The sequence below is a fragment of the Psammomys obesus genome, unplaced genomic scaffold (genome assembly GCF_907164565.1).
Source record: "Psammomys obesus unplaced genomic scaffold, mPsaObe1.curated_primary_1811, whole genome shotgun sequence".
NCBI lineage: Eukaryota > Metazoa > Chordata > Mammalia > Rodentia > Muridae > Psammomys > Psammomys obesus.
Window position 1 is genome coordinate 677,548 of NW_026590654.1, and position 23,989 is coordinate 701,536.

At 44.7% G+C, this 23,989-nt stretch overlaps 1 protein-coding gene, 1 non-coding gene and 1 pseudogene across 4 annotated transcripts in view; 1 reads left to right on the forward strand and 2 right to left on the reverse strand.

Moving 5' to 3' along the window:
- Ust (uronyl 2-sulfotransferase) overlaps positions 1–23,989 on the reverse strand; it is a 328,830-nt gene that overhangs the window by 173,183 nt on the left and 131,658 nt on the right. The window lies entirely within an intron of this gene.
- Positions 7,737–7,843, reverse strand: LOC129677469 (U6 spliceosomal RNA). The gene has a single exon (XR_008720202.1). It is a non-coding gene; the product is annotated as a U6 spliceosomal RNA (small nuclear RNA).
- On the forward strand, positions 22,664–23,257 carry LOC129677453 (signal peptidase complex subunit 2-like; annotated as a pseudogene).

Consider the following 23,989-nt stretch of genomic DNA (forward strand, 5'->3'; position numbering starts at 1 on the left):
AGCCTGCTACACACCACATTTAATGTGCTGTCTAATACTAACACAGAGATTCTGCTAAATTTTGAAATCAAGAAAATCTTCAAATACAGATAATCTTTCTAATATACTAGCAAAAGTTACCAGAATAAAAAGGTAGTCACGGTAATAGGGCTTTCCTTAGAATATTATCAGGGAGTATCCTCCCCCAAAGTTTATTCTTTGGTAACGATGGCAACCTAGATATTTAGAGATCAGTCATGTCTGCAGGTATGAGCATGAGTCAAGGAGCCTGGCCTCGGCTGTCAAGGTTAGTACGGAAATGTTAGCATGGTGTTTGTTACTTGGTCCTTCAGTATAGCTGGTGTGTGTGTGTGTGTGTGTGTGTGTGTGTGTGTGCGCGCGCGCGCCAACTGCAGCCATGACATGAACGGCCCACATAAACACAGAGTTCAGCTCCTCTGCTGGAATACACTGCTTGAGGCTGGTGAGGTGGCCCAGCAGACGAAGGCATGCTGGCTGCTGTATTACAGCTTCCCTTTGCTCATAACCAAAAGTCAGTTACCTTGAAGTTAGGGATTAATCAGTGCTTAAAACCACTGGTGCAGCTCTTTCATTGCTGCTTTGAGAGGTCTCAAGCAATGGGCATAGACACTTTTGATTATAAGGGCGCTCATATAAGATAAAAAGAGAATCCCTGCACTCTGACTGCAGCTGTATATACGAGAAAACTGAACCGAGCGTCTGTGGACGCTGCCCTCCATGAATATGTTGGTCACTGGCCTCTGGAACTATCTACCTGAACAAAATTGCGCCTATTAACTTTTCATCATGGAGGAAGGGCTCACATGGCTCTACAGCCATCCCCCAAGGATTTATAGCATTTATGGACAGTTAAAGACTTCTAGAAGAGAGGTATCATGAGGCCCTAACCCTCCCCAAGGTTATAGGTAGTTAAGGGCAACTAAGGACGAGGTTTCATGAGGTTCTGTCTCAAAGGCAGCCAACTTTGCTGGGGGTGTGGGGACATCACAAGGCCTGCCTTCCCCTGAGAATACACAGCCAATTAACCTTTGCCAGGAAGATTTTCCCCCCTCTATGGTGTAGCTGCCTAATGAGTTGCCTATGAACTTGTAATAATCAGGGTTAAATTCTCGTTAACCAGGCCAGACTTGAGTGACATCATTGCTGTGGTCTGTCACTGGTGTCCCTCCTTCAGGAAAAGTTCTCAAAAAAAAAAAAAAAAAGGGAAAATCCCCACTGTGACTATTTCCACTTACCCCGATACAGTGGCACAGGATAGGAACTGGGGAATGTGTCACCCAGAAGGCCTCTCAAGTCACACTGTGACCTTCAAAGACACACTGATACACCGTCCTACCTCTCTCCAATTCAAAGCGTGTTCCCGACAACCTACGAGAAGCACTTTAGATGGGCTGAAGAGGCAGGCTAAATCAACACATTGGTTTTGAATACTGTTAAAGTGAACAGAAGGAAGTGGATTCATATCTGCTCTTGGAAGAAACACAGACTTGTTTCTGACAGTCTGCTTTAAAGTCAGCCTCACCGTTTATTTGAAGAGTATTGTTTGGCGAGGAGGTGGAAAAGAGAACTAGATTTTACAGACAGTCGACCCTGTGCTGCTGTCCTGGTCCCTGTGCTGTGCTAAAGGTTTTTAATCACTTTTTTAAGAATTTCAGACATGAGCACTGTCTACGCCTCATTTCTACCCTCCTTTTCCTCTCTCTAATCCCTCCCATATTCCTTCCAGTTCCTCTCAAGTTCATGACCTCTCCTTTAGTTATTATTGTTACATATATGCATATACATATATGTATATACACACGTAAATTCACTGAGTACATTTAGTGTTGTTCCTGTGTCCATGTGTTTTGGGGGTGACCACTTTGAGAATGGATGATCTACCAGGGAGCTTATCCCTGGGAAAAAAAAAGTGATCCCCCCTCTATCAACAGCCAATGATTGCCTATACCTAATCTTTTAAATCCTCATTGACAATGACATATCAAATAGCCTTATTGTCTTCTAATTTAGCTGTGCATTTCTCTAAGAACTTATGTGATCAAACTGCTTAAGCAATTCTGTTAACCTCTGTGCTGCTGTCCTGCGCACTGTCCCCTTCTCCACAGACCAACACTCCTAGAACAATGAGGTTTGATGTTTAGAAGCAACTCAGAATAATCCATGCATTCTAGTCATGACCCAGTATCATCACCCACCACAGTCCAATCTGCTTCAAATGGCTACAACTCTCCACCCTTTTTGTCTCAAACCCTGTTGAGAGTGGTGTTGTATTCACATGAATGAAATGGAGCCCAGAGAGGTCAGGTGCCATTTCCGAGGTCATAAAGCTCAAAAGTCATACGAAACAGCTAATGCCCAGCTCTCAGCTTCTCTCATCCCTAGCACCACATTCTCTTTACTGTGCCATCAAGTCAAATGGCAAAGGGACGTTTTGCTTGAGTTCTGCGGCAGAAATACTGCTTCCCCTCTTGGGTCTTACATTAGCTAACCTCATTAAGCATGCTATTCTTCAGCAGTCATCCAGCACAGTCACTATTCGCAGCTTCACTGAATGAAATATTACCCAGACACCTAGGTGGAACTGACAGAAGTTGATTAGACTTTTCCTCCATCCTCAGGCCTCATTCTAAGGAACTAATGCAAGCTCAGAGTGTCGACACCACTAATAAAGACGAAGGTAGCAGGATGGACTTCCACATAGCTCTTTCCCCTACGATAACCTTGTCAGTGACATACGTGGCTGCCTTGGCTACCATGAGCAACTTCCACTTAAAAAGGAGGAAAACAATAAACAGTAACTTATAAGGGAATGTGTATAAAATCCTTAATGTACTTGAAAAGAGAAGCATATCCCTTCAAATACACTTAATGACGGCAAAGAGACACCAAGCTACAAACGCCATTTTTATCAATAGGTGTTTGTCTATTGTTGGGTAGGAAATCTGCATCACTTGAAGGATCCTATTAATCTCTGTGCACAGGTTCTGAAGTCTTACTATTGCTTTGGGTGTCCTGTAGAGAAGTAGCTACCAAAGCCTTCATTGCTGCCACCTCAAATAATTCTTCAAGTTTGGCTAGTATGAGTATATGAATGTTATGTCTGTGGTTTCTATTTTATGGCCAATTTGTAAAAGTGAAGGAAGGAGCCTCCAAAATATTTCCCTCTATGAATTATGTATTTTTATGTTAATGTCTTGTAAGTTTTGCAAAAGCCACAAGCCCCCACCCCCGCCCTCCCGAGCCTGAGTGGAACATGCCAAATAAACAGAAGTCCTTCCAAATCCTAAGCACAGCAGGAACTACCACCACATGACAGCCACACATTCAACAGCTAATCCCCTGCTGAGAAGGAGAGGCGGGGGAGGGAAGGGAAGGGGCTTGGGGCCCAAAGATGACCTGGTCTGGGTCGAGACTTCCATGGTCTTTGGCTGTAAGACTCTTGCAGTGGTTCGTACTATTGAAGAATTACCATTGATGCTAAGCTCAAGTCGGCAAGATAGCATTTACTATAATATGTGGATTTCAAATGGCTCCATATTCTAATTCTTTGTACAACTGTAAATAATGGTATTACCTATCCCTTGTTCTCAGAGTCACGGAATGAGACAGTTGGGGGCAGGGGTTCTCAACCTGTGGGTATCTACCCCTGGGGTGCTGAATGATTTCTTCACAGGGTTTGCCTGAGACCATTGGGAAACACAGACATTTACATCATGATTCACAACAGTAGCAAAATTACAGTTATAAAGAAGCAACAAAAATAATTTTATGGTTGGGGTCACACAGCGTTAGGAGAGTTGAGAACGACTGGTTAGGATATGGACTACAAATTCTAAAGGCATAAAGATGCGGGCAGGTAAAGAGGTTTCCCACAGGGTCCCAGCCAAGCCTGGAGAGCTGTATCTCGCTTGTGAGCTGGCAGTCAGCATCCACCTGAGCACACAGTACACACATTACACAGCCCTTGATGGATGTGTGCTCACCCAGAAGGGCTAGACACAGGTGTGCTGGGTAACTGGCTGTGCAGTTAACCGAGACGCTCATCACACACCGTCACAGTGTTAGCCGACGTACAGTGCCGATGTACAGTGCATAGGAACACTCTCCGCAATGAATAAAATTGACTTGGTGACTTTCCAGAATTTCCACTTCACAGTTAAACATGCCAAAGCAAGGACAGCCACAGTCTGACTTTATTCAAGTTATGCAGAGTCCACAGGACTTTGAAAGCAGTTTAAACCCACTAAGCTAATCCACATTTTAACAGTTCCAATAATATCATGGTGCTAGCGACTTCACACCTTCAAGACTAGGTTTTCTTTGTCTGTAAAAGGGGAGGGCTGAGTTAAAGTATAGTAAATTATCTTCTGAAGATCATAAGTTATTATGTTAAGTCCACATTTTTAATTGACCCACAGGCTAGAAATGCCTGTTAAAATGGCCTCCTCCAGGAGGACTGGCTCTGTACTAGGTAGAAGAGCAGTTGGTAGCCCTGCACCATCTGAAGGCCTACAAACCACAGCAATGAGCAGCAAGCTGTAACCAATGGTGCAGTCATGGTACTTTCATCTTAGGGGTAACCAACAATTGGAACTGAGGCCTGATCAATGGGAAGAAATGCATGCCCACCTACCTAGCTACTGGAAAGGTTGCAGACATAAGAAAACCTACTATTGCCACTTTTCTAAACTAATATACTTTCTAGAGGTACTCCGAATACTTACTCTTACACCCACAGAGAAGTGAAGCTCTCACCCCTCATCAAAGAAGTTTTTTTTTTAATACAACAGATGAAAATGACTATAAAGACCCACAACTACTCAAAATTCAGAAAATACATGACATTGTCGTGCCTAACCTGAATTGATACTTGCAAATCAACTCATACAGCTAAGGCTTGGGGAATACTGCCAAAGAGTGTGTGGAAAGATTATAAGAACCAGAGCAGCCAGGCAAGGTGGTACAGGCCTTTAATCCCAGCATGAGCTCAAGGCCAGCCTAGTCTACAAATTGAGTCCAGGACAGCCAGGCCTCTTTTACACAGAGAAGCCCTGTCTTCAAAACCAAAGAACCAGAGGACCAGACCAGGGTGCCTGCTGCAAGAAAATGTGCTCTATACACAATGAGGAAATTGCACTCATGAAGTTTCAACACTATGGTGGCCTGAACTACACATTCATGAAGTCAACAGCAGTTGACATGCCAACATGGATGAGGGGAAAATTTCACAAGGTGTGATGCCGAGAAAAAGAGCTATAGGTGGGCAGTGGCTTTTTAAAAAAATTTTCATTAATTACACTTTATTCACTTTGTATCCCCCCATAAACCCTTCCCTCCTCCCCTCCTAATCCCACCTTTCCTACCCCTTCTCCACGAATGCCCCTCCCCAAGTCCACTGATAGGGTCTTCCTCTCCTTCCTTCTGATCCTAGTCTATCAGATCTCGTCAGGAGTGGATGCATTGTCTTTCTCTGTGGCCTGGTAAGGCTGTTCCCACTGAGGGGGAGGTGATCAAAGAGCAGGCCAATCAGTTCATGTCAGAGGCAGTCCCTGTTCCGATTACTATTGAACCCACTTGGACACTGAACTGCCATGGGCTACATCTGCGCAGGGGTTCTAGGTTATCTACATGCATGATACTTGGTTGGAGTATGAGTCTCTGGAAAGACCCCTGTGCTCAGATTTTTTGGTTCTGTTGCTCTCCTTGTGAAGCTCCTGTCCTCTCCAGATCTTACTATTTCCCACTTCTTTCATAAGATTCCCTGCACTCTGCCCAACAGTTGGCCATAAGTCTCAGCGTCTGCTTTGATAGTCTGCAGGGCAGAGCCCTCTGTGGCAGGCTCCTAAGTTGTTTCCTGTTTCCTTCTTCTTCTGATATCCATCCTCTTTGGCTTTTGGGATGGGGATTGAGCATTATAGCCAGAGTCCTCCCTCTTGATTAGTTTCGTTAGGTGTATAGATTTTAGGAGGTTCATCCTGTATTATATGTCTATATGAGTGAGTATATACCGTGTGAATCTTTCTGCTTCTGGAATAGCTCACTCAGGATGATCCTTTCCAGTTCCCACCATTTACCTGCAAATTTCATGATTCCCTTGTTTTTTATTGCTGAGTAATATTCCATTGTGTAGATGTACCACAATTTCTGTATCCATTCTTCAGTTGAGGGGCATCTGGGTTGTTTCCAGCTTCTGGCTATTACAAATAAAGCTGCTACAAACATGGTTGAGCAAATGTCCTTACTGTGTACTTGAGTATCCATTGAATATATGCTTAGGAGTGGTATGGATCTTGAGGAAGCACTATTCCTAGTTGTTTGAGAAAGCACCATATTGCTTCCCAGAGTGGTTGTACAAGTTGACATTCCCACCAGCAGTGGAGGAAGGTTCCTCTTTCTCCACAACCTTTCCAGCATGTGTTGTCACTTGAGTTTTTGATCTTGGCCATTCTGATGGGTGTAAGGTGAAATCTCAAGGTTGTTTTGATTTGCATTTCCCTGATGGCTAAATACGGTGAGCATTTCTTTAAATGTTTCTCTGTCATTCGATATTCCTCTACAGAGAATTCTCTGTTTAGCTCTGTTCCCCATTTTTTAATTGGATTACTTGATTTGCTGCTTTTCAACTTCTTTAGTTCTTTATATATACTGGATATCAGCCTGCTGTCAGATAAAGGGTTGGTGAAGATCCTTTCCCAGTCTGTAGGCTGTCATTTTGTTTTGATGACAGTGTCCTTTGCTTTACAGAAGCTTTTCAGTTTCATGAGGTCCCATTTATTGATTGTTGATCTTAGAGCCTGTGCTGTTGGTATTCTGTTCAGGAAGTTGTCTCCTGTACCAATGAGTTCAAGGCTCTTCCCCACTTTTTCTTCTAACCCATTTAATGTGTCTGGTTTTATGTTGAGGTCTTTGATCCACTTGGACTTTAGTTTTGTGCAGGGTGATAAGTATGGATCTATTTGCACTTTTCAACATGTAGACATCCAGTTAGACCAGCACCATTTGTTGAAGATGCTTCTTTTTTTTTTTTTTTTCCATTGTACGGTTTTGGCATCTTTGTCAAAAATCAGGTATCCATAAGTGTGTGGGTTTATTTCTGGGTCTTCTATTCGGTTCCATTGATCCACCATTCTGTTTCTATGCCAGTACCATGCAGTTTTTATTACTGTTGCTCTATAGTACACCTTGAGATCAGGGATGAAGTTACCTCCAGAAGATCTTTTATTGTAGAGGATTGTTTTAGCTATTCTGGGTTTCTTGTTATTCCATATGAAGTTGAGAATTTTTCTTTCAAGGTCTGTAAAGAATTGTGTTGGTAATTTGATGGGAATTGCATTAAATCTGTAGATTGTTTTTGGTAAGATGGCCATTTTTACTATGTTAATCCTGCCAAGCCATGAACATGGAAGATCTTTCCATCTTCTGATATATTTTTCTAATTCTTTCTTCAGAGACTTGAAATTCTTCTCATACAAGTCTTTGACTTGCTTGGTTAGGGTCACACCAAGGTACTTCATGTATTTTGTGACTATTGTGAAGGATGTTGTTTCCCTAATTTCTTTCTCAGCCATTTTGTCTTTTGTATACAGGAGTGCTACTGATTTTTTTGAGTTAATTTTTATCCAGCCACTTTGCTGAAGGTGTTTATCAGCTGAAGGAGTTCCCTGGTAGAATTTTTTGGTTCACTCAGGTACACTATCATATCATCTGCAAATAGTAAAAATAGGGAACGCTTCACGAATTTGCGTGTTATCCTTGCACAGGGGCCATGCTAATCTTCTCTGTATCGTTGCAGCTTTAGTATATGTGCTGCCGAAGCGAGCACGGTGGTGGCTCTTGAGAGAGGGAAACTCCCACAAAGACTGTCTAATTCCAAGGGGTCACCCCTGGATATATGAACATACAGGCAATGCTAACGTGTCTCTGTGTGTTGTGCAGCAATGGTAATTAAAGACGAGGTCATACATTTGGGAGGGGCAGGAACAACAAAAGAGATGCAGTGAGAGGGGGCATGAACGCTACAGGTGCAGTGTCGTGTGCGACGGTCTCAAAAATTTCAATCACAACTAGATTTCGCCATGATTTGCTATGAGGCATATTCAAAACAGAAATGTGTGTTCAAAACAAAAACCCTGAAAAATCTCGGCAATTTATGCGATAACTTGGGCTCCAGCTCACAGGTGTGCACACTACCATTTTCATCCTTGTTTGGGTCGTCATGTTATATACCTTCCTTAATCTCTTAACTGGTTATTTCCATTTAATCAGCTCTCTTAGTTAAGATCACTGCTAAAGCCTTCTAAAATTTGGGACTAAGACTGGCTTCTGCCCATCAATGAGCCCGTGCCATGTCTTTTGTCATAGCACGTACATAACATATATGTACATATATACACATATATAATATACATATGTATATAATATACACACACTCATGCACACACACAGTACCCCCCTCTTCTCATCACTAATACCACGCCTGTCCTCGGGATGCCTTTCCTCCATTCTTAAAGAGGAAACACAGAGGATCCATTTAAGAATCCCATTTCCCCTCAGCATGACCTTGGACACAAAGTTCCTCCTAGCCACAAGTCTGAAATGGCATCCTTGTGCTCTCCTAATTACTCATTCATAACCTGTCCTCCCGCAGACACTGTGCCAAATCTCAGCCTTACCCTTCTCCCTCCCCCGCTCGCGCTTAGTGCAGTTTGGTGTCTAATGCTATCTATAGAAAGATAAACATAGCTAATAAGTCCATTTGGGTCTCCCTGCGATTCGGAGTAGATAATTAATAATGTGTCTGTCTATTAATAAACGGCTGGGATGAAAACATTAACTATGTTTATCATTATGAAGTATGTTCCTTTGGTTGTCTTGGAAAGCTATGAGTTTCCATCTAATTTGCAACGTTAAATAAGAAGTATAGTGAAGAAACCCTGAATGCCCGGAGGTCAAGAAATGTTGGTGTCCTCTGTGGTTTTCTTACTCTAAGTGTCTCAGTGAATCTGAAACAGTGATTTTGAATGAGTCCTTAGGTCCAAAGTTTCCTCAAGTGCACACAGCAGTACTGACCCTGAGGGTCCCATACTGTCCTTCCTCTTTACACCCCATGTTGTGAAGCAAGGGCTATAAAGTGTTGGCAAATATCCAGGGGTTTGTCTGGGTGATGTCTTGCACCTCTAAATGTCCACTGCATCTGACCCATCCAATGTCTTCACCTCTGCCATTTGCAGCGTTATCACTTTACCACAATCATCAAATAGAGAAGCCATTTTCACAAGAAGACAGAGGTATTGGGGGGGGTGATGATAAAGCTTCCCCATTGGAGCTTTGTCATGCCCTTCATTGTTTGATGGAGAATTCATGCCTCAGATGCCATTAAATGAATGCCATCAATGCTGTGGGTGAGAAGATGGATACCTGTAAAGTTCAAATTAATGAACATGTAGAAAATCTGCCTGTTTAAAAAGGAACATTCATTTTGAATTCTGAATCACTCTTTTTTTTTTTTCCCTTGGCCAGCACACAAATCACAGACAAAAAGGAGTCCATTAAAAAATGGCATCTAATTACCAAACTGTTACAACTACAAGAATTCCGAGAGCTCAGTCAGGAGTGTGCCCATGGTGTGCTGGTGTGCTGAGGCCGACAAAGGCCTCACACCACCTGGAGCTGGTGCAAGGATCAGGGAAGCCTCTAAAACAGGGGACACAAAGCCTTCTGGGATTAGCATTTCCAAACGCTTCTGGGGGCTTGGCCTTGCGTTTTTGCATGTATGTGAGGGCTCTGCTATTCCTGTGCTTGAACACTTCTCTCCCACCCTTCCTCACTCAGTTCTTCAAACCTTCATCGTGGTTTTTACTATCAACAGTACATGGGGAAACCCAGAAAAGTTGGGCGTCTGTGTGCAAGCTCTTCTTCCTGTGTGCCTGCACGTGTGTTGGATATAATGATGACCTCAAAGTGGGTGCAGTGAATCTGGATTCCAGCCACCTTTGCTACTTTTCTGTATGTGTGCATTCAATCACACAAAGTTCTCAACAGACAAAACTGGGAATGGGAGCTACGGATTTCTTACTGATGATGGAGGCGACTCAGGGTCCCCATTTGGAGTTGCGCCATTCGGGTATTAATTCTTTATATTAACTTTTGGATCAGAATATGTGACTATGAAAATGCATTTGCTCAGATGATCTTAATACTTAGACACACACAGTTGCATTGGCTCTATTGAGATCTTTAACACATCTCTTAATGACATGCATCTCCAAATTAAATGACGTAATGAGAGGCCTTTGTTCATACAGACTCCTGAAATTTAAGTCTATGTCTCAAGCTTTGTTTCTTTACTCTGGTCTTCCGTCTAGTTACAGATTTATCCTCTGAACCCAATTTAAAAAGTCCTTTACTATAATGAAATAGAGAAGCATTGATTAGTTCCACAATTTATATCAGGCATTGTTGGCAAAGGACAACCACTCAGTTCCGATTTGTCTCCTGTGGAGGCTGGGGGAGAAACAGTCAGTCACTCTCCCACAGGAGAAGAGTTCCCTCGGTGTTAAGAGCACGAAGCAGAGGAGCAGCCCACTTAGCCATGGTCACCGCCCCTCTCTCCAAAGCACTTCATAAAGACAGTAAAAGCCCACATTGCTTGCTGTGAACCACACCATCATTTCCCGTGAAAACGTCTCGGTCACATTCTAGTTTCTTGAGTGTGAGTTTGCAGCAAGAAACTTATTCTTGGCCTCAACTGATCATTGCTTAAATTCCTTAGCTAACCTTAACATTTTTATAACATAACCCACACTTTAAAATAGTGTGGCAAAATGGCAGAGGAATGGCTTCTAACCAACCATGCCTCCTCCTGTCATACACGGCACCACCTCCTTTTCTGTGGACCTGGAGCCTAACCATATGGCTTCACTGATGAGGATTAGTTAAGTACCCCACAAATAGAGACTTAAAAAAGAACCTACAGGCTGGGGCTTGATTTCTCATGCTTTTGGAGCTCACTGCCAGGTGACACTGGGCCAGCCTCCAGAAAAGACAACAGGAAAAAACTGAAAATTCTGTGCTCAAACTTAGTCAATAGGTATTGAGCTCTTGCTAAATGCCAGTCAACCAAATCGTAATTATTTCATATCTGTCTACAACTGGTCTCCAGTTCCTATGGCTTCAGTAGGCACATCTGCTTCCTTCCTCTTGTTATTTTTACTACTCAGCTCAATAGCTACCACATAATAAATCATTAAATGAATATACATGATTACAAGAAGTCTTTTGCCCTGTACAAAATCACAATTTAACCAAAAACACTCATACTCACAATTCCTTCTTTGAAACCACATGATCTAGAGATGTGAACATAACAACAGGAGCAGGAGCGGTGAACTTGGCCTTGGGAACTCAGGGGAGGTTCCCAGGAGTGCGGCATATGAATGGGCCTTGTCGTCACAGCAGGGACTTCTCTAGAAATCGCTTTTGCTAAGAGCACTGGTCCTTCCTCTGCGCATGTGCCAGGCGCTCCTTCACATGCTCTGCTTCTTTTTTGCTACTTTAATAAACTCCAGGTTGGCTTCCTTCTGAACTGTGTATATAAACATGTTCATTGCTTAAGGGGCAATGAACATGTTAACATCTTAACAACGGGCGACACTAGGTTAATTAACTCTAAATTTCCCTAGTCACTTCTAAACACCAGGATGACGGCAACTTAGATACTTTCAAGATTTTCAGGGCCATCATGATGAACTGATTGCTAACTGTCAGCCTTTGCAACATCCTGCTCCAGGCCACTGGGGCCTCGTCTTAACAGTCTTCAATGATTGTCCCAAATCTGAAAGTAGAGTCGTTACTCATCTGGCTCCACTTTGCTTCCCTGGCCTGTTCTCTGCCTGAGACCACTCCCAGCCCCAGATTATCTCATGTTCCAGGAACAGGAAGGAAGACTTTTGTCGCCGGCAGGATTCATGAAACAAGACAGCGGACAATAATCTGCCAGATCCTGCCCCACCACTATGTGGCCACACTTACTTTTGCTCCCCTACTCCATCCATCTTTCCATCCCTACATGATCATGGAGAGGCTGCAGACATCTAAACACTGAACTCAGGTCATCAGCTCCAACCAAAAAAAAATCCTTTCCCGTCTTGTATCACTTTCCCCGCTCGGGTCAGGCCTTCGGCCAGGGCTCAGGTAACAGTGTCTGTAAAAACGTCAGTCAAGTGGAAGTCACCTCTGTTTGCTCAGAATGCCTACCCACGGACTGCTGGCTTACGTTTAGGAGCTTTTGACTCAAGGCACCTGCAACAGCTCGGAACAACTTGGAGAGAGAATCTCTTGGACACTGTATGGAAGCATGACCTGTCACTACAAGCTGATGGCTTTTTAGCTAAGGCCGGACATAGGAGGGGGGGTTCCAGCTGGAAGGGACATGAACTCTGTAATAAGGAAAGGCAGCGATTTGCCCTGAACTCTGAGGAAAATGAACATGTGAAACTGAGGCGAGATAACCAGCCACGTGGTACAGATAAGATAGACAAATGGGTAAGTGAGTTATGAAGGTAGCTGGGAACAAGCCAAGGCGTATAGCCTAGGCCTTTATTTATAGTATAAGGTCTTAGAGCCATTATTTGGGGAGCTGGGGTACAGAAGGAAACATCCGAGATTACAGTGATCGGCTTACAGGTGGCTGTGGGATCCCCATGACAGACTGACATCTCACCCTCATCTACCGACATGAGGGTGCCTGTGTTTATTACAGGTAACCAAAAATACAACCCAACTCTAACAATACACAAAACATACAAATAAACGAGTAAAAACCATTAACAAAGGAAATGAGACCGTGAGGAAGGGCTTACTCATCTCCCAGCTATAGGTAGGAGTTCTTTCCCTTAGGACAAAACTTGAAGAAAGTCAAGTTTCCAGTAAAGAGGAAGAGACAATGAGAGGATGAATTAAGGACAAATAAACAAAGGCAGCAATAACCTGAACTTAAAGGGAACCTTTTCTTGGTTCTTCAAACAGCCATTCATGGAAACCCCATCCCTTTCCTGTAGAGAAGAGATGAAGGTGGAGTCACTGGGAGGCGAGTAAACCTGTAAGGGTCCATTTGCCCACTGTGTCACACCGTCACCTGCCCTCGCTGTGTGCTGTCTGCACACCCACACCGTCACCTGCCCTTGCTGTGTGCACACCCACATCGTCACCTGCCCTTGCTGTGTGCACACCCACACCTTCACCTGCCCTCGCTGTGTGCACACCCACACCGTCACCTGCCCTCGCTGTGTGCACACCCACAGTAACCTGCCCTCTCTGTGTGCACACCCACACTGTCACCTGCCCTCTCTGTGTGCACACCCACACCGTCACCTGCCCTCGCACAGGTGTCCTGGCAGCTGGAGAAGGGCCAGAATGGCACACATTCCCTCCATCTCCTCTTTCCATAAAAACACCACTTTCACATGATGAAATGAGATGGAGAACTAGCAATAAGGCAAACTTGAATTGCAAGGTTAGCGTCCAATGAGAATCCAGAATTAGTGAGATATTCTTAGCCAGAGATGGTAATAAGAGATTTAAATTGCTCTCCAATAGAAAAATGTCACACTGCCTACATGTTGGGGCTTGTAACAACTACATCCTTTTTTCCTTTTTATGCAAATGGATTCACTTTAAGCAGATGTGCCATGGGACGCAGGCCTGATCCACAGATGGGAATCTGATCAGCTGGGTCCTTCCCCAGTCTCTGGAGGTAGCTCTTCACTCATGCCCTCTTTGTGCTTGGTGCCGAGTAAACATTTTTCTCCAAAAATCTCCAAGCCAAGGAAGGGTCTCTCCCTATAGCAAGGTGTGTTCAGGCTGGCAGTGTGTTAAATAAAATAAATCACTATTTGAAAAAGTGTATTTGCATAAAACACTCAAGTATTTGCCATCGCCGCCTCCTTTCTTCTCATAGGTGAAAAGGACAACAATTTCAGAGCAGTAGCTATGCCTAGTCAAGAGAGCGCACTCCACTGGTTAGATATACAATTTCTGTTGCCCGTTATTATCAAGGAATTGGATCTGACTAAACAACAAGAGACCTTTGTCAGAAAAGTTCACATCAGGATGGACAAATAAGAGACAGCACGGGCAAATGTCCTTATTGTGTACTTGAGCATGTTTTGGATATATGCCTAGGAGTGGTATGGCTGGGTCTTGAAGAATCGCTATTCCTAGTTGTCTGAGAAAGTGTCAGATTGCTTTCCAGAGTGGTTGTACAAGTTTACATTCCCACCAGCAGTGGAGGAGGGTTCCCCTTTCTCCACAACCTCTCCAGGATGTGTTGTCACTTGAGCTTTTCATCTTGGCCATTCTGATGGGTGTACGATGAAATCTCAGGGTCGTTTTGATTTGCATTTCCCTAATGGCTTAATGAGGTTGAGCATTTCTTTAAGTATTTCTCTGCCATTCATTATTCCTCTACAGAGAAATCTCCGTTTATCTCTGTTCCGATTTTTTTTTTAATTGGATTACTTTGTTTGTTGCTTTTCAGCTTCTTTAGTTCTGTATGTATACTGGATATTAGCCCTCTCTCAGATAAGGGGTTGGTGAAGATCCTTTCCCAATCTGTAGGCTGTCGTTTTGTTCTGAGGATGGTGTCCTTTGATTTACAGAAGCTTTTCAGCTTCATGAGGTCCCATTTATTGATTGTTGCTCTTAGAGCCTGTGCTGTTGGTGTTCTGTTCAGGAAGTTGTCTCCTGTGCCAATGAGTTCAAGGGTATTCCCCACTTTTTTTTCTAACTGATTTAATGTGTCTGGTTTCATGTTGAAGTCTTTGATCCACTTTGACTTTAGTTTTGTGCAGGGTGATAAGTATGGATCTATTTTCATTTTTCTACATGTAGACATCCAGTTGGACCAGCACCATTTGTTGAAGATGCTGTCTTTTCTCCATTGTATGGTTTTGGCATCTTTGTCAAAGATCAGGTGTCCATAAGTGTGGGGGTTTATCTCCATGTTTGTAGCAGCTTTATTTGTAATAGCCAGAAGCTGGAAACAGCCCAGATGCCCCTCAACTGAAGAATGGATGCAGAAATTGTGGTACATCTATACAATGGAGTATTACTCATCAATGAAAAATAAGGAAATCATGAAATTTGTAGGTAAATAGTGGGACCTACAAAGGATCATCCTGAGTGAGCTGTCCCAGAAGCAGAAAGACACACACAGTATATACTCACTCATATAGACATAGTATACACCTACTAAAAACTGTACATCTAAAGAAACTAAGCAAGAGAGAGGACCCTGACTAAAATGCTCAATCCCCATCCTGAAAGGCAAAGAGACTGGACATCAGAAGATGAAGAAAACAGGAAACAACCTAGGAACCTGCCACAGAGGGCCTCTGAAAGCCTCTGCCCTGCAGACTATCAAAGCAGATGCTGAGACTTATGGCCAACTGTTGGGCAGAGTGCATGGAATCTTATGTAAGAAGTGAGAAATAGCAAGAGCTGGAGAGGACAGGAACCACACAAGGAGAGCAACAGAACCAGAACACAGGGAACTTCCCATAGACTCATACTCCAACCAAGGACTATTCATGGAGATAACCTAGAACCCCTGCACAGATGTAGCACATGAAGTTCAGTGTCCAAGTGGGTTCCATAGTAATGGGAAGAGGGACTGCCTCTGACATAATCTGATTGGCCTGCTCTTTGATCACCTCCCCCTGAGGGGGGAGCAGCCTTACCAGGCCACAGAAGATGACAATGCAGCCACTCCTGATGAGATCTGATAGACTAAGATCAGAAGGAAGGAGAAGAGGACCTCCTCTATCAGTGGATTTGGGGAGGGGCATGCATGATGAAGGGGGAGGAAGGGTGGGATTGGGAGGGGAGGAAGGAGGGGTTGATGGGGTAATACAAAATGAATAAAGTCTAATTAATAGTAAAAAAAATTTAAAAAAAGAGACAGCATGGGAAACGAGTTAAGATGAGGGGAGGGGCTACAGTTTTAAGAGGCAATCACAGGTGTTACAGGCAATGCACGGGCATTCAGTTTTGCTGTGGCCTTTAGCCTGAGGCAAATGCCTTCCTTTTCATTTGCATTTTTAATATTTATTTATTATTCAAAATGGCTATTAGCTTAAAATTCTAGAGCTGTGAACAAAACATCACCAGCAAAGTTCCCATGAGGTGTGGCCTTCCCAAGCCCACCATAGGATGATTCGGGGTTGGTTCCTAAAATGCCTACAGTTGGAAGACAGTGATAACTGTATAAAGAATAAGCCTTTGTTACAAATATACATCGTGGTGATTTGAGTGAGAATGGCCCCATAGGCTCATCTATTTGAATACCTAGATCTCTGGTTGGTGGAACAATTTGAGAAGGATTAGGAGGTGTGGCCTTGTTGAAGGAAGTGTATCACTAGGGGACAGCTCTGAAGTCCCAAAAGCTTATGCCATTCTTAGTCTCTGCTTGTCTGTCTTTGTCTCTTTGTTCTGTCTCTCTCTGTCTCTGTAAGTCTCTCTCTCTCTTTTCTCTGTATTGTGGTTATTGCCTCAAGATATGAGCTCTCAGCTACTGCTCCAGTATTGTCATGTCTACCTGCCTGCCTGCCTGCTGCCATGCTCCATGCCAAAGTCACAGACACTAACCCCTGGAACTCTAAGCCCCTAATAAGCTCATGTGTAGCTTGACTTGGTCATGGCATCTCTTCTCAGCCACAGAAAAGTAACTAAGAGTACACCCTCCTGGGCAATCCGCCAACCCACCTGGTACAGCAATGGGTCAATGCATTTACCGTACAAACTCCCTTCTAAGGAGGAGCAAGGTCTAGTCAAGACGAAACAAGACCCTCAACATGCTCACACAGAAAGCTGGAGAATCCTTCCGACTCCACGCCCCCCTCCCAGTTTTAATACAAGAGCACGGGGTATAAAAGCTCCCTAAACTTGCACCTCGGGTCAGGAAACAAGTTCAACCCCTCTGTAAACTGTTCCCATGCTAAATTATGTTCTTCCTCCATCCTGAGGCATGACCTTACCCAGGGGATCATGAACATCCAAGGGTAAAAATGCAGTGCTTGTTTTGAGGAATTTATAATCCAGTCCTTTGAAGTTTCAGAAGAATAATGTTAAGTGAGAGTTAGCGCCAGCAGCAACTGCTTAGAGTGTGGCTGGGACACAGCTCCACCTACTCCGCCAGCTGCTGGCTTGGGAACAAAAGCCTCCTATATGCTCAAATGATTTCTTTTTCTCTTTTACTTCTTTTTTGATAGAAAATTTAGGCATCATTATTAGTTGTAAATCCTTTATTTGCATTGTCTTGAAAAAAAAAAAGATAAACCAATCTCTCTCTGAGAACTCACAACAAGAAATTTTAAAAATTTCATGTCATCAATAATTCACACAGCTAATTCCACCAACCTTAGGCCAAAGCTCAAGGGTGGAGACAAAGCATCCATTTCTGCTTGAGAAATCCAATATAAACCTGAATATTTGAAAAATATGGAGAGAATTTCTTTGAAAGTGCCCTAAGGTAACAGATCAAGCAAGCAGAATCGTGGCCACTTCTCTTACTAAAGCTCAAAAACCGAATCCTGAGCGCCCCTCACCGCAGTCCTGAATGGGAGTCCTGCAGTGTGTGGCTGAAAGCGTGGCCACGGTACTCTCTTGCCAGGAGTAGCCAAGGGCTACTGTTTGATTCTCCAGAAAGAAGCTGAGATGCGCTGAGGAGGAGCATGAAAGATGGCGCAGTGGGCGAGGGCTTGTTGCACTAGCACGGGGACCTGAGTTGGCACCCCATGCCTGCATAAGAAACTGGGCTCCACGGCCGATGCCTACAGTCCAGGGCTGAGAGATGATAGGAATCGGGGGCAGGTGCTGCCCTGGCTAGTCAGTCCAGCTCTAAGTTCAATGAGAGGAATTATCTCAAAATATAAAGTGGAGAGTCATACAGAAAGACACCCAATTTCAACTTTGGCCTACTACATGGCTGCGCACATATGTAGGTGTATACACACACACACAGAGTATTCACACTGGAAGTCCAGCCCACATATCAGGGCTCAGGGATAGTGCACTATGTCTGTCTGTCCTCACAGACAGTGCTCAAGGCAGTGGGAAGCATGAGAAGGCACCACTCGTCCGCACAGGACTTAGGCAATGCTGCCCTTTGCAGGCCTTCCTACCTCTGCCCCCTTCACCTCTGAGCGGTACTAACTTCCTAGGAAGAGCCAGCACACTTACTGGTAGGGAAGGCCCGGGGAGTTCTGTGTGCAAAGGCTGTGGTGGAGACAGTGTGAGGTGAGAAAGAGCTTGTGTACAGGATCAGGCCCTGCGGTGGGGCTGGGCAGAGTGGGGACAGGGACAAGTGGGGAAGGCCCCACAGCCAGAGTTGGTAAAGTACCTACTAGGAAAGTATGTTGAACCTTCAAACCCACAAACACTACCTCACAATTCTTTCGTGGGTTCTTTTTCCTCTTAAAAAGCATAAAATAAAATGGAGCTGAGGAGATGGCTCGGCAGTTAAGATTGCTTGCTGTCCTTCCAGAGGACCCTTGTTTAGCTCGCCGAACCCACCGGCAGCTCACAACCTCCTGTAATCTCAGCTCTGGAGGATCCAATGTCCTCTTCTGACCTCTGTGGGTACTCACACGCACGTGCACGTATTCACACATACACAAGTTTTTAAAGATTAAAATTATTAAAAATGCAAAACCAAAATCCTAAATCATGGGAATTGCAGCATCCAGCCGATTTCGCCTGCAGACGACTGTAGCCCACTGACCCGTCTCCTGAAAGAAAGACGACGCAAACAAAGCACTGAAGGTCAAGACGCAACATTACTTTCTCTTTCACAAATAAGTTAAATTGTCATGATAGAGCAGTTGCTTTGCAGTGTGCACTTTACTCCATCTCTAAAACACCAGGGGGAGGGGCAGGGTAGAAGGCTCGTGGGTGAGAGTACTGCTGCACAGCAAGACCTGAGTTCTAATCCCAGCGCCCTGCTCAGAGGCGGCAGGGCTCTCTGCCCCTGAAACCTTAATGCTAGAAGTCGAGACGGAGACGAGAGGATGGGCTGAGCTTGCTGGCCTCCTGTCCAGCTCTGGGTTCAGCGAGAAGTCCCAAATCACAGTAATAAGGTAGACAACGGAGGACAAAGCCGTGCTTCCCCTCTGGGATGTGCGCATGCACACACGCCACACGCACGCGCACAGATAAAATAACAGGAGGATTTCACTGTCACCAACAATACTTGAGTTAGAGTTACCAGCTGAGACTAGAAGCAGCTCACTGGCCGTACAGAGGCCAAGTTCAGCTCAAGCTGCATAGGTCGTGCCCTGGACAAAGGCACCCATAGGAAGGGTGTGAGGGATGAGATCCCAGACTACACCCTAATGACCAATCCCTAATCAGGAGTGAACAGCTTCCGTCAGCCCAGGAGTGGGCAATCCCCCCGCCCCACAGGAGAGTCAATGTTGGCTGGAAACAGAAGTTAACCTGTGTCTAGCTTATTCAAAGACCTTTAGAGCCGTAGCTAAGACTCATGAGGCAAGGGCAGGGGGGTTTTGCTGAGACTCCTAAGATACAGAACAGTAGAAACACTAACTCAGACGCTGTCTGAGAGGGTTCTCTGGAGTGCAGTGCCATTTCTATATACCAGATGACCGACCCAGGGCATGGAGGCTTACAGGAAGTGTTGGCAAGAACGCAAAGGCACAGGAACCTCGGTGCATTCTTGGCACACGTGACCTGGTACGGGTAGATAGCCAAAAGGGGAAACCACTCAAATGCCTACTGAATGAGAAACAGGTACCCAAGAGGTAGCACACCAGCCAACAGAACCCCGTTTTTCTGTCTAAGGCACCTGCTATGTGGTGGGCCACCTTGACAGCATTATGCTTAGTACCAGAAAACATCCGGGAAAGCCACACACTGACTGGTTCTGTGCGTGTGAAAGCTAACACACAAACCACACGAGAGAAAACCAACAGGCCGAGTTGGGCATACCGGCACACAGCGTTAATCCTGGTTCTTGAGAGGCAGAGGCAGACAGATCTTTTTAAGTCTGAGGCCGGCCTGGACCACATAGTGAGTTCCAAGACTGCCAGAGCTACCCGGTGAGACCCTGTCTCAAAACAAAAATAAAACAAGAACAAGAAAAGGAAAAAAAAGGAAGAAATACTAACCAAGCAAATAATAAATAAATAAACATTCAGCAGGCTGTCTCAAAGAGCTGGGGTTAGCTGAGGCGAGGAGGGACTGTCAAGGTACAGAGTTGCTGTTTAGTGGACTGTGACAGGATCACAGCCCTGTGACTATCCAAGACACTGCTCATCTGTGTGCCACAAAAGTAAGACTTTCCTTAAAAAAGAAAAGAAGAGACAGCGGTCGTGTAAACACCTGGACCCAGCACTCCAGAGGCCGGATCCGGTGAATCTAGGTGTTCAGCGCCAGCCCGGTCTGCAGAGTGAGTTCCAGGATAGCCAGAGTTACACAGAGAAACCTTGTCTGGAAAAACCAAAAGAAAAAATAGTGATGATTTCCCGATATGCATAAACTCTTTAAACCAGCCACTGTGTGCGCTGTGTACACTTTAGCTCTTCCTATCATAAGGCTTTCCAGATGAACCCCTTCTACCTGTTCCCCTTCATAGTCTGTTGACCTGAGGCTGTTCCTTATGGCAGGTGTCTGCAGCAGGTCCTTGGCACAGGTGTTTGTGTCCCAAAGGCATACCAAGATGGTGCAATGCATAAGCCTCACCCAACACCTTGTTCCTAGCAACATGCTGGGCACTGAGGGACCAGGAGAGGAAGAAGTCTGCAGCTTTGGAGTGGCAACCTAGACAGACTATCCTGTCTTCCCGCCCCAAACAAAAACACTGGAAATGACCAACACACAAAGCCACTTAGAAGAAAAGCAGCTCTGATCTGCGCAGGATGCAAAGGTCCGCATCCTCTCCGGTTCTTCAACTTCTCCGTCCATGCGCTAGACTTACGTTCAGTACAGAGCAGGCACTGCATCATCCTCAATGGTCCCATCCATAGAATTTAGTCATCCCCATATAGTGCAGGCTCCCTCACAGGGGAAGATCTGTCTGCACGGATCCTTCCCCGATTAGAAAAAGGTGATTCTCAGAGCAGAGGCTCCTCACTCTGCCTGCCCGGCTTCACTTGCAGTTGGCTACAAGTGGTGTTACTTAATCATTCCTTGTTAGAAATAATTAATAGACTTGTCTTGTGTACTATTAAGAAAACGCCTCAGAGACTTCTGCAAGTCACTCCACCTAATTAACTCTGTAGCCATCTATTTTCCATGCCAGAAAAGCCTAGAGAGGAGAGCTCACCAAGCAAGGAGAGTCGATGGCTAGCTGGGGCTTACTCTGGGGTGTGCCCATTTGCCACATCTAATAGAGAGCCAGCTGAAGTATAAATGGTGATTTAGTAAAAATAATCCAGACATGGTTCCTATTGTTTTTTTTTAATTTAATAACACTCAGCTTTCTTGCAAAAGAGCAGAACAGCGAACAAAATCATGAGTTATATTTTTAAAAGGCACAGAAGTCTCACCATGGGTGTGTGTAAAGGCGTGTGTCGTGGTGATGCCTAGCCCTGCTAGAGCCCCTCAGCGAAATCTGTCACAAGGAGACTCACTGGGCCCATGCTTCCTCTGCTATAGGCTGATATCAAGTGTGGAACACTAAAAACTAAATACAATCCAAACCATTCAGCATGCAATGGTCTAAACAAGCAAGAGCAGGGACCCCAGAGTGACACTGACAAACCAGGGACGGGGAAGAGGCTGCTGGTGGCTCTTCTGGAAAGGGGGTAAGACGTGAGCTTGGCCCAGTGCTTGGCACACGGCAGACCTGACGGGCAGACCCGAGCCATGCTTGCTCCTCACCAGCCACCGCCACCCTCAATTTGTACCTAAGGAACCTTGGGAAAGTCTGTAACACTGAAGAGGCTGGGCTAAAAGCGAAGGCCTCCCCGAGTCTTTGGTAACCTACTGTAATGAACAGTAACCTCACTTGGTTAGGTGGAGGTGGAAGAAAATCTAATGGAGATCTGCGTCTCAGCCGGCACAAGCTAGCATCTGATCAGACCATGCCCAGGCCAGGCCAAGGTACCCACCCAGCTTTCTTGCTGCACTTCCTGCCCTTCCTCCGTGTACAATGCATGGCCCATGTTGCATAGCTCTCTGAACTGCTTCCGCTTCTGAGCACCATACGATTCATGATCTTTTTCTTTTCTTTTTGGCTCCAGTAAATTCTGCCAGTTGTGATTTGCCAGCAGCTCTTTCTTTTAACAACATTATGCTAATAAATACAGGTCTTTAAAAACCTCTATCCTCCTGACGCTAGTTCATGGTAAGGGATTTTAATTTCATGGCTATAAATTACCTCGGAACACCCTAGTAAGAAAGCCTTTACTGATACCAAAGTCATAAAAAATAAAGTGTATTTTAAAGAATAAAGACAATAAATTACTCCTTTCATAAAAAAGATAAAATGCACACACACACACACATCAAGGAAAATACTGCGCATAGTAACTACCATGAGAAAAAAATCTTTGAGGGAGGGAAACACGATGGCGTCGCTCGGCAGGAGAGGGCGGTGCAGAGGCAGTGGTGAGGCTGGTGCATCCACTGTGGGACAGGCAGCAGCCGCAGCGGTTTGGCGGGTAAGTGGAAGACTGATGATAAGCCTGTAAGAACTGGTAAGTGGGATGGATCAGCTGTGAAAAGCTTTGGACGATTCCGCCAAAGACTACTGGAAAGGTACAAGTATGTGGAGAACTTGGCTTACTTGATGGTCACCTCTCCATCTGTATCAGCTCCTGCTTCTTTGCCACAGTGGATTTGGGGTTACATGCACCCCTTTCCAGAGGCCAAGCCAGTTTTGGTTTTGTGCGCCATAGCCTGTTTTACGATGATGGGGATTCTGACCATTTATACCTCATATACAGAGAGGAGCATATTTCTTCTGGCCCAGAGAACAGATCCCACAGGAATGGATCCTGATGATATCTGGCAACTGTCCTCCAGCCTCAAAAGGTTTGATGACAAATACACCCTGAGGTTGACCTTCATTAGTAGGAGGACAAAGCAGCAGCGAGAAGCCGAGTTCACCGAGTCTACTGCTAAGTTCTTTGACCACAGTGGGACAGTGGTCCTGCATGCATATGAACCTGAAATATCCAGGCTCCATGACAGTCCTGCCACAGAAAGAAAACTACAATAGCCAATTCTAAAAGCGCTCTTTCTGCTGATCATACAAGTTACTGGTGGGTAGGGGAAGGAACAGAAAGCTTAAATTTGGTCAAGTGTGAAATGTTAAGAATGCCCCTGTATAGTCCACTCTGGATAAACAGAATTTCCTAGCACAGATATCAAAGTTGTATCTTCTGACCGCTTGCTGTAGCCTCCTTGGTCTGCTGAGTGGCTTTGTGTTGTTTTCCTTGAGGAAACTTTTTGTAACAGCTCAGCATCCTTTAGCCTCTGTACCTAACAGTACTTTATATAGTACAGCTCTGTGCCATGCAGCACTTGAACGCTCATTTCTTAGGAACTATTAACCTTGCTGGGTGTGGTAGTGTTCGCCTACAATCTCAGCCCTTGGAAGGCTGAGGAAGGCAGATTGTGAGGGCATCCTGGTCTGCAGAGCCAGGCCCTGCCTTGGGGAGTGGGTATAGCTGACTTGTTGCTGACTCTGCTTCAATCCCTGGTTCAGCAAAGATTTCCTTAAATCCAGGATAGAACTTCTTATATATGATGGCTTTCTTTTACACATCATTTTTGTGAGTGTGTATAGATATCTGACTTGGGGAGAATTATTTTTAAAAAAATACAAAAAGCTTTTGTTTCCTATTGACCTGCTTGTTAAATTTTGAGCTTTTAACCAGTTACAGAAGCCAGTGGCATTTAAAACACACACACACACACACACACACACACACACACACACACACACACA